The 14,489-nt window shown below is 35.3% G+C and overlaps 1 long non-coding RNA gene across 1 annotated transcript; it reads left to right on the top strand.

Annotated features, from left to right (window-relative positions):
* The first annotated feature begins 120 nt into the window (after window positions 1–120).
* LOC141491677 (uncharacterized) lies at window positions 121–7,451 on the top strand. The gene is made up of 3 exons (XR_012469701.1): window positions 121–356; window positions 6,602–6,685; window positions 7,144–7,451. It is a non-coding gene; the product is annotated as an uncharacterized LOC141491677 (long non-coding RNA).
* The last annotated feature ends 7,038 nt before the right edge of the window (window positions 7,452–14,489 follow it).

Here is a 14,489-nt window from a genome sequence, read left to right as displayed (position 1 = left end):
AAAACAGTTAAATGCTTTGGTCCTAACTCCTATGATCCCTGAGAAGGAGAGTGGGGAAGGAGAAATAGTACTCCATGGAGCGTTCCTTTCCTTTCTCTTATTTCCTTTCTATAGAAATCAAGACAGTAGGACTTGCAAGGTAAAGCCTGGAGACCTTTGATGAAGACAGGTAACAAGGTGGTAGGGGGCAAGACCAGTCTCTCTGAGGGCAATGGGAGGCCTGTATCCGTTGGAGAAGCTCTAAGTCAAGGAAACCAAGATAAACCAGACACAGTTTGTATCTAATTTGGAGTAACATGCATGAAAGAAATGTAACTGCAGAGGGCAGTCATAGGACAACACAGCAAGCCTCAAAGGTAAGAACTCACAAATTCTGAGCCTGAAAAATCAATCTTGGGGTTTGTTCTTTATATGACTCCTAATTTTAACATTTGCAATGCAGATCTGTTTTTGTCTTTCTTTTGTTTTTTCCTTCCCTTTATTCCTCAGCATAGTGTCTGCACACATAGTAGACAATAATGCTTGTTAACATTGTTTTTTCCCCTATCCCTTATATCTGTGGGGAAGCTCTATAGCATGGTAAGAGGAATCAATGTGGCATCCAGAATCCAATACACAGGTTAGTGTAGGTCATTTCATTTCTGAATGGCTTCAGTTTCCTCATCTGTAAAATGAAGGGGATAGTATTAGTTGATTTTGAAGTTTCCTTTCATCTTATAATGACTTTAGAGGTAGAATGAGGCAGGGGGATTAGAATGGATAGACCCTGTACTTGGAATCAGGAAGACTGGACCTCAATTCCTACCTTTTAAACATTTAATTGTATGTCTCTGGGTAACCTCTCAGTTTTTTCATGTGTAAAATGAAAGTCTTGAACTTGATGGTTTTTGAGGTCCCTTCTAGGTCTAACCCAATGATCCTATGAGCTTATGAATGGTCAAAATAACTGAGAAGATCCTGTTACATGAAAGACATTATGATGAATACAATTATCTCATCTACAACGCTGGAAGGCACCATGAAAATTCAAAACCCTTATTTTAGAGGAGGAAACAGATTCAAAGAGATTGTGTGACTTGGTCAAGATTACACAGGCGATGTTTGAGGGAGGATTTTGATGGGGGTCCTTTGATTCAAAATCTTCTAGTGTAGATATAAAAGACATGGTCCCTGCCTTAAAAAACTTGAGAGTTAGTAGAGAAAATAAGACATATGCAAATATGTATCATGCAAGGCCAGTTGAATAGTGTGAAATCTAGAGGATTACAGCAGAAGGGAGGGTTGTTATTCTATTGCTTTACTCTTATTTGATTCCTTGTGACCCCATCTGGGACTTTCTTGACAAAGATACTGGAGTGTTTTTGCCATTTCCTTCTCCAATTAGGAAGTGTCTGAGGCCAGATTTAAACTCAGAAAGATGAGTCTTTCTGACTACAGGCCTAGCAGTCTATAGCCACTGAGTCACCTAGCTACTCAGAAGGGAGGGAACAATTATTTTAACTCTGTAGAGAATGGAGTTCTATACTTGAAATCAAGAAGTACTTGTTTCAAATTCCATTTCCGACCTTAACAAGCTCTTGGCAAGCACTTCAAATCTCCCCAGTAAGATTTCCTCATTGATAAACTAAGCTCTTTGGATTTGAGGCTGCTCTATGATTCCAGAGGTTAAGTGAATTGCTCAGTTACCCAACGAACAAGTGTCTGAGGTCAAATTGGAATTCAAGTCTTCCTGACTGTAAACCCTGAGGTCTATCCATTGACCCACCAGGTGCTCCTTAGTAGACAGAGCTAAATATATAATAGCTAATGTTAGCAGAAAAGTATTAATGGATACATAATTATTTAAAGATACAATTTATAATGTACTTTACTTGAAAACCACCATCACCATCACAGCAATGTGTGAGGTAAGCAGTTAAGGTATTATTGTAAGAGGCAACTAGGTGACACAGTGGACAGAACACCGGCCTGGGAGTCAGGAGTACCTGAGTTCAAATCCAGCCTCAGACACTTAATAATTGCCCAACTGTATGAGCATGGGCAAGTCACTTAACCCCATTGCCTTAAATAAATAAAAATTTTTAAAAGGTATTATTATAACTATTTTACAAATGAAAATACCAAAGCAGAGCAAGCAAGAGTTCCTTGCTCAGGGTCTAACTGATAAGTAGCAGAACTAAGCTTCAAATTCAGGTTTTCTGATTAGAGAAACAGTCTCTTTTTCAATAATTCACAGGTATCCCCTGTGGCATGCTATATAATGGTCTTAGATGGAACAGTTCCTTGTAGAAAAAAGTAAAATAATATTTGAAATTTCCACTTGGCTGGAATATTTTTAATGAGTGTTATTAGTTGTCATAATATATAACTATATTATTATTATGAGGACAATGTTGATTCTTGTTCAGATACACATTGGACAAGATCATTTCTAGTATCCATCCCAACTCTAAGAAATTCTTACCAACTCTTCAATTCTTAAATGATTGTGCCAGATTGACCAAATATTTTGTTTTCTCTGTTTAGTCCTCCAGTTGAGATTCTGCCATCTATAGTATACTTGCCCAACCACTTTTGAAATCTCTCTCCTTGTTTAAGTATTCCCAGTATCTTTTCATCTTGTGAATCCCTAGCTACAACCTTGACTTCTCTTTTCAAACACACTCCTCTGAACCAATTTCAAAACAGAAAGTGAATATAAAAATATGTATCCACTTAGAATCATTATTACGACTAAGATTTGAAGTTTTGGAGGGAGGATTGTCTTAAGGGAATGTCCTAAGGGGATGACACATATTTATGAATAAACCTAACTGCTACTCAGAGAAACTCCACAGACATGGGTTTTTTTTTTGGGGGGGGTATAAGGCTAGGACTGAAAGTCAGACAAACTCTGCATATCTGTATTTGACTCTAGCTCTGGGCATGGACCATGGATAGGGGCCATGGCATAGGAAATACATTGGCCACATTTACACAATAGAAGATAGTAGAAGATAATATTTCCTTTGTCATTGTGGTCTTTGCTGTAACCTAGTGAATACTACCTTCAGTAGAATTTAATTCTATAAAATTTGATTTGATAATTTAAATTTATAATTTTATAATTGAATGTTAGTAAGGATAGGGGATTTTCATTTTGTCTAATTATCACTAGAACTACAGAGGCAGCAGAACATGATACAGGTTAGCCTCAGAGGTGGGAAGGCCAGCTTTCAAGTCTTACCTCTGATATCTATTAGTTGTAGGACTTTGGGAAAGTCACTTGACTTTTTAGTGACCTCAAAGCTACTGAGAAAATGTAGGTCTTTATCAGTACATCAAATTCCTTCCCTGGACACTCCTCAAACTGATGAAATTACATATTTGGAATCTCTTTATCCTCTCTGTCCCCCTGCCCCCCAGCCTTGCTCCTATCAATCGCTATCTTGCATATAGCAGACACTTAATAAATGCTTGTTGGATTGAGGTAAAATGATAGAAATCTTCTGCCAGATCCTAAGGAGGCACCCTGTTGTCAGATGCAGAACTGCCATGCCAAAGAAATCCTAGGTCCTGTCCCTATTCATATTTTTACTTGTGAACATGCAGATTTCCCTGATAGAATGTGGGATAGAAGGTTCTGGAGGTCTAGGGCCATTTCAATTTTGAATTAATATCCCCAGTCCCTTGCATAGCACAATGATAGGAGCTTAAAAAATAACAATTGCTATTTACACTCACTCTGAATCAATCAGTATCCAAGCAGTGGCCAAGCAGGTTTAGCCTGAGACCAGTTGTTGGAAAGTCAGAGTGATTTGGGGTGTGCAAATCTCAAGAAATCTTACCAGTCCTTTTGGACAGGACACCCACAAGTACTTCTCATATTCTTTCATTTTGTTGCCTGTCCTTTATTCTTGAAGTAGACCATGATATCAAGGAGATAATGCAGATGAATTGGATTTGAGTGTGTGTGGGGGGGTTTCTGTGCAAGGTCACCAGCCTTACTTTCTCCTCTAGAACCCTATGAGTCCAGTGGCCAGATATGAATCAGGATGATTGAGGATGGTCCTGGATGCAGAGGGAAACATCGACCTTTTAAAACTAAGGTTTTTCCTCAGGCAACACCCATTCAGTCTATAAAGCTAGAGATTTAAATAGTGATATACTGATAAATGTTTAACAACCACTCTCCCCTTTCCACACCCCATGTACCTGTCACACATTTTTAAGTTTAATTTGCATTATAAACATTTTTTCCCATTACTTTCATCCTTCATTCTTGAAGAGGACCAATGACATCAGGAGGGAGATGTCTTGACTTTCACATTAATCAGATTTAGTGAAGTAGCCTCACTTTATCCTCCAAAGTCTAGAACAGTGCTGTTCAACTCAAAATAGAAATATGTATAGAATGATTTTGCATACACATAGAGTTTGTTTTAATGATAGCTGTCTCTAGAGTAGGAAGGGTAGGAAAGTAAAAGAAATTAACAGCATAGCTTTGTTATAAACTTAAGAGGAATGGCAAGTTGAACATAATCAATTTACAATTTCATATGAAATCATCTTTTAAAAATTACTCTATATTTTGGAAATGCTTGCTTTTCATAAATTAAAAATTAAACAAAAATTAAAAAAGAAATAGGAACCATTAATTGATAGATTCCCCACAAGAGACATTGACATTGCAATGTCTTATTATCTATTATTTATTGTATTTTTATTTCTTTTGTCAAGTATTTTCCAACTAAATTTTAATTTGGTTTCAAATACACTCTACAATGTTGCTGGCTAGACTGTATATTTGATCTGGTCTAGACATTACACAAAATAATAAATCAAGTGCTGATTTTGTAGCATTGGCAGATTTCTGAGTTGTATGTATTCACGTTGAAAATTCAACAGTTGGCTCTGGAGGACTTTGTACCAAATGCACACCTGGGTTGAAGGAAGACAAGACTCAGGGAGGCCATGATGACTCTTCAGGTGTTTGAAGGTCTGACTTGTGGAGAAGAGATTTCAACTGTTTTTTTTAGGCCTAGAGAGCTGTCTCTGGAAGGTTGCAAAGAGAAACATTTAGTTTTGATGTCAGAGAAACAGTAATTTAAACTTTCTTTTAGTTATTTTTGCCCAGTAATTCAGAGGACTTCCTGAGAAGGATGAATTTTTCTTATTTAATACTAAAGGTAATAGGATTGCATATTCACAGGAGGTTGCCGAGTAAGGGGGTGACATGGTTATATCTGCATTTTTGGAAAATCACTTTGGCAGTTTTGTGGATCATAGACTAGGCTGGGAAAAGACTTGAGTCTGAGAAACTCATTAGGAGGCCATTGCAATAATCTTGGTGAAATGTAATGAGGATTTGATAATAGCTGTGTGATCAGAGATAAAGAATCAGATGGAAAAGATGCTATGGAAATAGAAATGATAAGATCTGGAAAGTGATTGGAGACATTTATATGTTTCTCTCTCTCTCCATATGTGCATATACAGACATATATAATATGTTTCTTTTTCTGTCTCTGTCTGTCTGTGTCTGTCTCCAAATCTCTCCATAAATATATCTGGTAAGGTCAATGATAATGCCAGTGAAGGAACTACCTGTACTCACACACCTTCATCTGGTATTATATATATATATATATATATATATATATATATATATATATATATATATATATATAATATGTATATACATATATATATACATGAAGACATATGCTCTGAATATTCATCTACTTCCTTCTAATATAATTTTCTTTCTTCCCCAATTCTTCCCCCCCCCCATTGTCTTAATTTTGACTTCATTTTGGGAAGAAAATCAAAATTAAAGAAGATGAAAATGTTATCTATTTCTTTCCTTGCTTTGAGATATCACTTATATCTTCTAAAAACGAATGGAGATCATCACACTTGCTATTACCCAGGAGCTCAAGTCATTCAACCTTAGAATCTTTTATGATGGAATTCTAGGAACCAGGCAAGCAGTTTGAGAAAATACTCTGATTTCATGCAAAAAAGTTTTGTTTGAATGAGGGGGGGGGGTTACCTTGTATAAATTGAAACTTGGAAAAGATCTTAACTTAAAAAAGCCAGTTTCCCACTACTTTTCCAGGGCCATGTTCAGTCATCTTAACCTGTGTCTTACCACTGTACTCTGATGATTTTGGAGGATAAAGTGAGGCTACTTCACTAAATCTGATTAACTTAAAAGTCAAGACATCTCCCTTCTGCTGTCATTGGTCCTCTTCAAGAATGAAGGATGAACAACAATAACAATCATCTGTTTGTTAAAATCAGTGTGCAAGACACTGAACAAGATAATGGGAATAGATAAACAAAGAGAGAATTTTTTTTCTGTTCTCAAAGAGCTTACATTCTATTTTGGGTATTTTTTTTTTGACAACCCTTCCATCACGCCACTACTTAAAGTAGTAACTTATTTTGCGTGACCCAGAAACTATTTCTTTGAGTTTCATCAAGGATCCAAGGAATCCTATAATCACTGTTGAGGTGGTTTCTTTTTACTGTTTTAGTAAAGTGAGTTATAACTGCTCCACAGCCCAGAAGAATCTCCAGTCAGCCCTTGACCTACCTGTGTCCTGTATCCCAACAGGGAGCCAACAGTAACCAGCCTTCAGCTGCCCTAGTTGAATGGTTGTGTGAGAAGGCCACAAGTAAGAAGGTGAAGATGAATGAGGTGAGAAGTGCTCCCATCACTCTGAGCCCAGCCTCACAGATCAGAGTAACTAGACCCAAGGGAAAGGGAAAGTTAATGAGGCAAAAGTGGCCACAATTGACCCTTCCTCTGCTCATTTCCATTTTGTCTCTTCTGGTTCTTGGAGCAGGCTAACTGAAAGGATCTTGAAGAGGCTCAGGCCTTGTACTGACATAATTGTTTTATGGAATGTAGCTATAGAATTAGAGACAGAAAATACCCCCACGTTTACTAGTTATCTATCTACCTAATACTAAAAGGGGAAAAAATTTCTGATGATCAGAACAAGTCAGACATGGAATGGGTTAACTGATAGGTTAACGATTCTATTAACCTATTTCATTGGGGATTTTTCAAGTGGAAACAGGAAGAATATTTACTTGTCAGGGGCATTGTTGAGGGTTCATTTAAAGATTCAAATGAAATTAATGCTTTTACAGGAGGAAAAATGCTCTTGGAGTCAAGGAAGGCTTTTAAGAGAAAGTGGCACCTGAGTTGAATTCTGAAGAAACCCAAGATTCTAAATGGCAGAGGTGAGAGGGGAATATATCCTGGGGACTGGGGACTACCTGGACAAGAGAATGAGTTAGGGGCTGGTATGCTGACCTAGGTTATAGAGCAGAGTCCGATTTTCCTGGGGTACAGAACATATGGGATGAAATAGTCTTTAAGAGGGCTTATTTTAGGCTGCGGAAGGAAGCCTGAAGTCTTTTCCAACTTAGAGTTCTGAAATTCTGTGCTTCTCATGTCTCAGATACCCAAGTCAGGTTTGTTCAACTATTAAACACCTTTGGATGTCTCAGGGTTGTTGTGGGAACAAGAAAATCTAAGTACTCTGCAAATCTTAAAGGCAAATCCTAGTGGTTGCCATTATTATTATTATTGTTATTGTTATTATTATTATTATTATTAATATTATTATATCATATCCCTTATAAGTCTAAGGGACTGTAGGGATCCTTCTCATTTTACAGGTGGAAAAATTGAGATTAAAGAAGCAAAGTGACTTCTTTGAATGACTATTCAACTCAAGGTCACACAAAACAGATTGGAGACAAGAATTCAGGTCTCTTGACCTTCTGTTTATTGCTATTTCCAAATGACCCCACTGTGTAAATATAGGAAAGATTATTCAGGAACCTTCTTTAATTTTTAAATGATTAATAGAAATTCATCAGCTAAGATAATCATAATATGTTTGCAGATAAATGAGACCACTTTATTTCCAACAGAAAACGAATCCAACATTTTGTATGTCTAAAGGTAACAATAGAATCATCTGATTTGACCAAGACACAAATTTCAGTCAGAATTTGGAAAAAGACTTGTGACTTTTGGGGGATTTTGGGTGTGTGTCATTGTTTACATTTTATTAGTTCTTGATGAAGAACTTGGAAAAACCAATTGGATGCATTTTCCATTGATGCCCATGACTTCAGATTTCCTAGTATCTTTAAAAAAAAAGCATTTAAGACCTTTTATAGCACCTTTCCTGGAAAAAAAAGGTTTTAAACATATCTTTATTTACTTTTTTCACATGTTTTATATTTTCTGGCTTTCTTAGTTCTAGCTGTAAAATAGGAGGGGTGGGGAAGGGTGGCTTTTCATGTGATCATTCATCCAGTGATTTGTCTAAATCAAGGCCTTTCCTTTCCTGTGAATGCCTGGCCAGCTGTCCCAGCTGCCTGCTAAAGTGATTTTTCTCTATTATATTGTCACTTTACACTCCCAAAGGGTCCACTCCTACAGCCTCTACATGCATGGAACTCACATTAAAGCCAATGAGAGACTTAACTTTTAAGAATGTAGGTTTGCGGCCCAAAGAAAGGGCCTGTGTTATTTTGAAACCTCCCAGTTTATGGCCCTGGCCACAATGAGAGCAAAAATATCAAAATTCTCTCATTTATTCTTCCCCAAGAGAGATGTGCTACAGTTATGTGAGGAAGTTGGAGACCAATGAAATAGCCAATAACCTATAAAACTGGGAAAACAAGTTTCTCTTCTTTTTAAAAATAATTTTTATTTATATCTTTTTATATCACCTTTGATTCCAATTGTATCTCTTTTCCCTTTCCTGTTGAGTTATCTTTTGTAACAAAAGAAAAAAAGTAAACTTGCAAAACCAACCAATGCATCCAAGAATATATAATGTTCAATATTCTACTCTCATAGTACCCTACCTCTAGGAAAAAAAGGCAACAAGTGAATTCCTTCATTTTTTCTTTAGGGCTGAGCTTGTTGGATGTTATAATTATGTAGTTTTCAGTTTAGTTTTGACTTTTTTCCATTATCATTGTCTTAGGCATTGTGAATCTTGTTTTTAATTTTTTCTCGGTTCTCCTTACTTAACTCTGCATCAGTTCACATAAGTCTTCCCATGATTCTCTGAATTATTTATATTCATTATGTTGGAAATTTCTTTAGGGTATAGTTGGACTAGATAGCTGCTGAGAGTCTTTACAATTCTCAGATTTAGTGATTCTGTAAAACTCTTGACATCTAATTTATTCATAGAATCATAACTCTAGCTCTGGGGGGAATTTCATAGAACAGCTAGACTAACTCCATTTAAAGGTGAGAAAAGGGAATTGGATAAGTGATGTGGGGAATGCTTCCTATATATTGTAAAGCTAAGGATTTATTTATTTCTACATAGTCCTTCCCATGCGAAAGAATGAAATTGGAAACTCATCAATGACACATTCTAAGGCCCATAGAACATGGATAAAGATTAGATATTCAGTATATGATTTTTGGAGATTTAATGTTGTGATGGGATCATATCTTTGTGTTAAACTTTGAGGGACTATTATAAATATTTGTCTCCCAGAATCTCATTAAAATGTGAATAATACTACACTATTTCTTCATATTAATAAAAAGCAATCCCAAGTTTTGATGTGTTAGTGCTGCTAGATGAACTAATGGAATATCACTCAAGTATCACCACAGTGGAGATAACCTTGTTCCTGGGTCTCGTTCCTTCCTTCCTTCCTTCCTTCCTTCCTTCCTTCCTTCCTTCCTTCCTTCCTTCCTTCCTTCCTTCCTTCCTTCCTTCCTTCCTTCCTTCCTTCCTTCTTTCTCTCTCTTTCTCTCTCTTTCTCTCTCTTTCTCTCTCTTTCTCTCTCTTTCTTTCTTTCTTTCTTTCTCTCTTTCTTTCTCTCTTTCTTTCTTTCTTGCAAGGCAATAGGGTAAGTGACTTGCCCAAGGTTACACAGCTAGGTAATTATTAAGTGTCTAAAGTTGATTTGAAGTCAAGTATTCCTGACTCTAGGGTTGGTTGCTCTAACCACTACACCACCTAACTATCCCTTCTGGGTCTCCTTTTAAGTGGAATGCTTCCTCCTTCATTTCTTAATTTCCTTTTGGCAAGATAACCAACATTGGTCATTTGCAAAAGTTGTTCTTTATTTCCATTTCATTATTTTTTTGTCATCTTTGCCCATCTGATATGTATGAAATGGAAACAGGTTATTTTAATTTATTTTTCTCTTATTTTTAATAATTTAGAACATCCTCCCCCCACTCCAAATAGTTGCTGATGATTTGCATATTCTTTTTCATACTGCTTTTTCATATCCTTTGACTATTTATCTATCGGAGAATGACATATTCTTATATATTAACAGAGATTTATTACAAAGAATGTTTCTGGCTAACCATTTCCCTTTTAATTCTGTTTCGATTTTGCCCTCACAAAAATTCTTCAATTTTAGGTTTCTTAAATTGCCCATTTTATCTTCTATCTCTTAATTAGGAATTGTCCTCCTTGCTATAGTTGTGAATGTATCTCTTACTTTTTCCTCCTGATTTTTCATGACTATGTATATTATTGTGATATAGGGCCTAATTTGTTTCTGTAAATCTAATTTTTGCCAGACTACTTTTTAGTTTTTGTAGGAATTGTTGTCTTAAGGATAAGGGGATCTTATATAAATATTTGATTTTTTTTTGGTTTATTGAGTACTATGTTTCTGTATTTACTACAGACTCTTATGCACAAAATATGTCCCATTGATCAGATTTTTCTATTTTTAATCAGTACTAAATAGTTTTATAATTATTCTTTATCATATAGTTTGATATCTGATACTACCAAGTTTCTTCATTCCTAATTTTTCCTGGATTATTTTTCCCTTGAGCGTATTGATCCCTTCTTCTTCCAGATGAAGTTTTTTATATTTTGCCTAGTTATATAAAATAAATCTTTAATATCTAAATACATGTCATTAAATTTATGCATTCATTTAGTTAATATTATTTTTATTAAATCAATATGAGTCAAACATGGACAATGAACATTTCTTCAATTATTTAAGCCCTCCTTTATTTGTATTAAGAATGCTTAGTGCTTGTTTAAAGTATGGTTGGTGAGTTGACTACCAGATATTTTATACTTATTGTAATTATTTTGAATGAAATATTTTTTCTCCTTTAATTTCTGTTTTGATTGTATTGCTAGTAATATACAGAATATATTCTGTACTATATGGTAAGTTCAATGATTACATTTGATATCCTAATACTACACTGAATTTTCTTGTTTCAGTTGCCTTTTAGTTTAACTCTAGGATTTCTTTCTTTTTTTTAAAATTTTATTAAAGATATTATTTGAGTTTTACAGTTTTCCCCCAATCTTGCTTCCCTCCCCCCACCCCCACCCCACAGATAGCACTCCGTCAGTCTTTACTTTGTTTCCATGTTGTACCTCAATCCAAATTGGATGTGATGAGAGAGAAATCATATCCTTAAAGAGAACAGAATTCTCAGAGGTAACCAGATCAAACCATAAGACATCTGGGTTTTTTTTTCCGAATTAAAAGGAATAGTCCTTGTACTTTGTTCAAACTCCACAGCTCCTTATCTGGATACAGATGGTACTCTCCTTTGCAGACAGCCAAAAATTGTTCCCAATTGTTGCGCTGATGGAATGAGCAAGTCCTTCAAGGTTGAACATCACTCCCATGTTGCTGTTAGGGTGTACAGTGTTTTTCTGGTTCTGCTCATCTCACTCAGCATCAGTTCATGCAAATCCCTCCAGGTTTCTCTGAAATCCCATCCCTCCTGATGATTTCTAATAGAACAATAGTATTCCATGACATACATATACCACAGTTTGCTAAACCATTCCCCAATTGAAGGACATTTACTGGATTTCCAATTCTTTGCCACCACAAACAGGGCTGCTATAAATATTTTTGTACAAGTAATGTTTTTACCCCTTTTCCTCATCTCTTCAGGGCATAGACCCAGTAGTGGTATTGCTGGGTCAAAGGGTTTGCACATTTTTGTTGCCCTTTGGGCATAGTTCCAAATAGCTCTCCAGAAAGGTTGGATGAGTTCACAGCTCCACCAACAGTGTAATAGTGTCCCAGATTTCCCTCATCCATTCCAACAATGATCATTATCCTTCCTGGTCATACTGGCCAATCTGAGAGGTGTGAGGTAGTACCTCAACGAAGCTTTAATTTGCATTTCTCTAATAATTAATGATTTAGAGCAGTTTTTCATATGGCTATGGATTGCTTTGATCTCCTCATCTGTAAATTGCCTTTACATATCCTTTGACCATTTGTCAATTGGGGAATGGCTTTTTGTTTTAAAAATATGACTCAGTTCTCTGTATATTTTAGAAATGAGTCCTTTGTCAGAATCATTAGTTGTAAAGATTGTTACCCAATTTACTACTTTTCTTTTGATTTTCATTACATTGGTTTTACCTGTGCAAAAACTTTTTAATTTAATGTAATCGAAATCATCTAATTGGTTTTTAGTGATGTTCTCCAACTCTTCCTTAGTCATAAACTGTTCCCCTTTCCATAGATCTGACAGGTAGACTAGTCCTTGATCTTCTAATTTGCTTATAGTATTGTTTTTTATGTCTATGTCCTGTAACCATTTGGATCTTATCTTGGTAAAGGGTGTGTAACTCTAGGATTTTCTAGGTAAACTATCATAGATCTAAAACTTATAATTTTGCCTTTTAATTATTTATGCTTACTCCTTTAATTTCTTTTCTTGTCATATTGTAATGTCTAGCATTTTAAAAACTATCTCAAGTAATAATGGTGACAGTGTAATTGATCCTTCAGCACATTAGAAAGCCCTTTAGTATTTTTTTATGTTAATGATAGTTCTGCTTTGAGATAGATATGTTTACTACATTGAGATGATATATGATAATGCCATATTATTTCTGTGCTTTTTAGTAGTATTAATATAAATAAATACTGTATCTTGTTTAAAGATTTTTAAGCATCCTCTGATATAATCATGTAATTTTTATGTCATTTGCTTTTATATATAGTTTTTCTAATATTGAACCAGCCCTTCATTCTTTGCATAATTCTGACATTGTCATAATTATACTCATAACCTCTTGGTTGTATACTTTTTATATTCAATATGGAATATTGAACAATATTTTAAATGTGTTGATATGGACTCTTCACTAGAACATTATTCAATATTCTTACATGAATATTCATTACAGTGGTCAATAATATTCTTTCTGTACACTATTCTTCCATATTTGGGGATCAAGACCATATTTGTTTTATAGAAGGAATTGAGTAAGGTGGCTATTTCTTTATTTTTAACAAACATTATGTGATGTTAGTTCATTGTTCTTTGTGTGATTTATAAAATCTATTTATAAATCATTCTATTCCTAGAACTTTTTGTATTTTTTTGGACTGTTCATTCTTTTTCCCAAAGAAAACAGACTTTAAGTGTTCTCTTTTTTTTTTTTGGTGTACAGTAAACAGAACACTAACCCTGGAGTCTGGAGGACCTGTGTTCAAATCCAACTTCAGACACACTTCATATTTACAAGCTATGTGAACTTGGGCAAGTCACTTGACCCCATTTCCTTTTTTTTAAAGCTTAAAAATAATTCTCTTTTTCTTGTTCTTTTAATCTTAGTATTTTATATTTGTGTAGGTTTTCATAATTTATCAACTTTGTCAGCATATAATTTGATAAAATACTTTAAACAATTTCTGCTTTTTCTTCATCTGTTGTGATTTCTCTTTTTCAGTTTCTATTTTGGTAATTTTGTTTTTCTCTACTTTTCTGAGTTTTTCTAACTATGCAACCCTTTGGAAAGTTACTTAACCCAGACTGCCTCTTATCCAGAGCCACCTCCAGTCATCCTGATTCTTATCTGACCACTGGACCCAGATGACCCTGGAGAAGAAAGTGAGGCTGGTAACTTAGCAGAGCACTCCCTCATTGGAATCCAATTCATGTTTGTCATAGTATCCCTTCCTTGGTATTATGGTTTTCTTTGAGAATGAGTGGTGGTGCAGTGGCTAGAGCACTGCCCCTGGAGTCAGGAGGATCTGAGTAAAAATCCGGTCTCAGATACATGATAATTACCTAGCTTTATGATCTTGGACAAGTCATTTAACCCCACTGCCTTACCAAAAAAAAAAAACAAGAACAAAAACAACACTAAAAAAGAAAAAAAGAGAATGAAGGGCAAACATCTTCATCGTCATCATCAGCATCATCAATCATCATCATCACCACCATCAACTTTTTCTGAGTACAATTAGCAATAGTTACCAATTTTATATTTTTTGTTTCAATGGCTCTTATTTCTAAAAAGATCCTAGGTTGTTTCTGCTGACTCAATAAACTTTTTCCTTCTAACTCAGTGTGTGTGTGTGTGTGTGTGTGTGTGTGTGTGTGTGTGTGTGTGTATAGATATACATACATACATATATAGTTGTTTTTGTACTTTGTTCTCAAAGCTATGTGGTACAGTGGCTAGACCACTGAC

The sequence above is a fragment of the Macrotis lagotis genome, chromosome 6, assembly GCF_037893015.1.
Source record: "Macrotis lagotis isolate mMagLag1 chromosome 6, bilby.v1.9.chrom.fasta, whole genome shotgun sequence".
Classification (NCBI taxonomy): domain Eukaryota; kingdom Metazoa; phylum Chordata; class Mammalia; order Peramelemorphia; family Peramelidae; genus Macrotis; species Macrotis lagotis.
The sequence above is the reverse complement of the archived record's forward strand: the minus strand, read 5'-3'. Positions and strand labels throughout refer to the sequence as shown.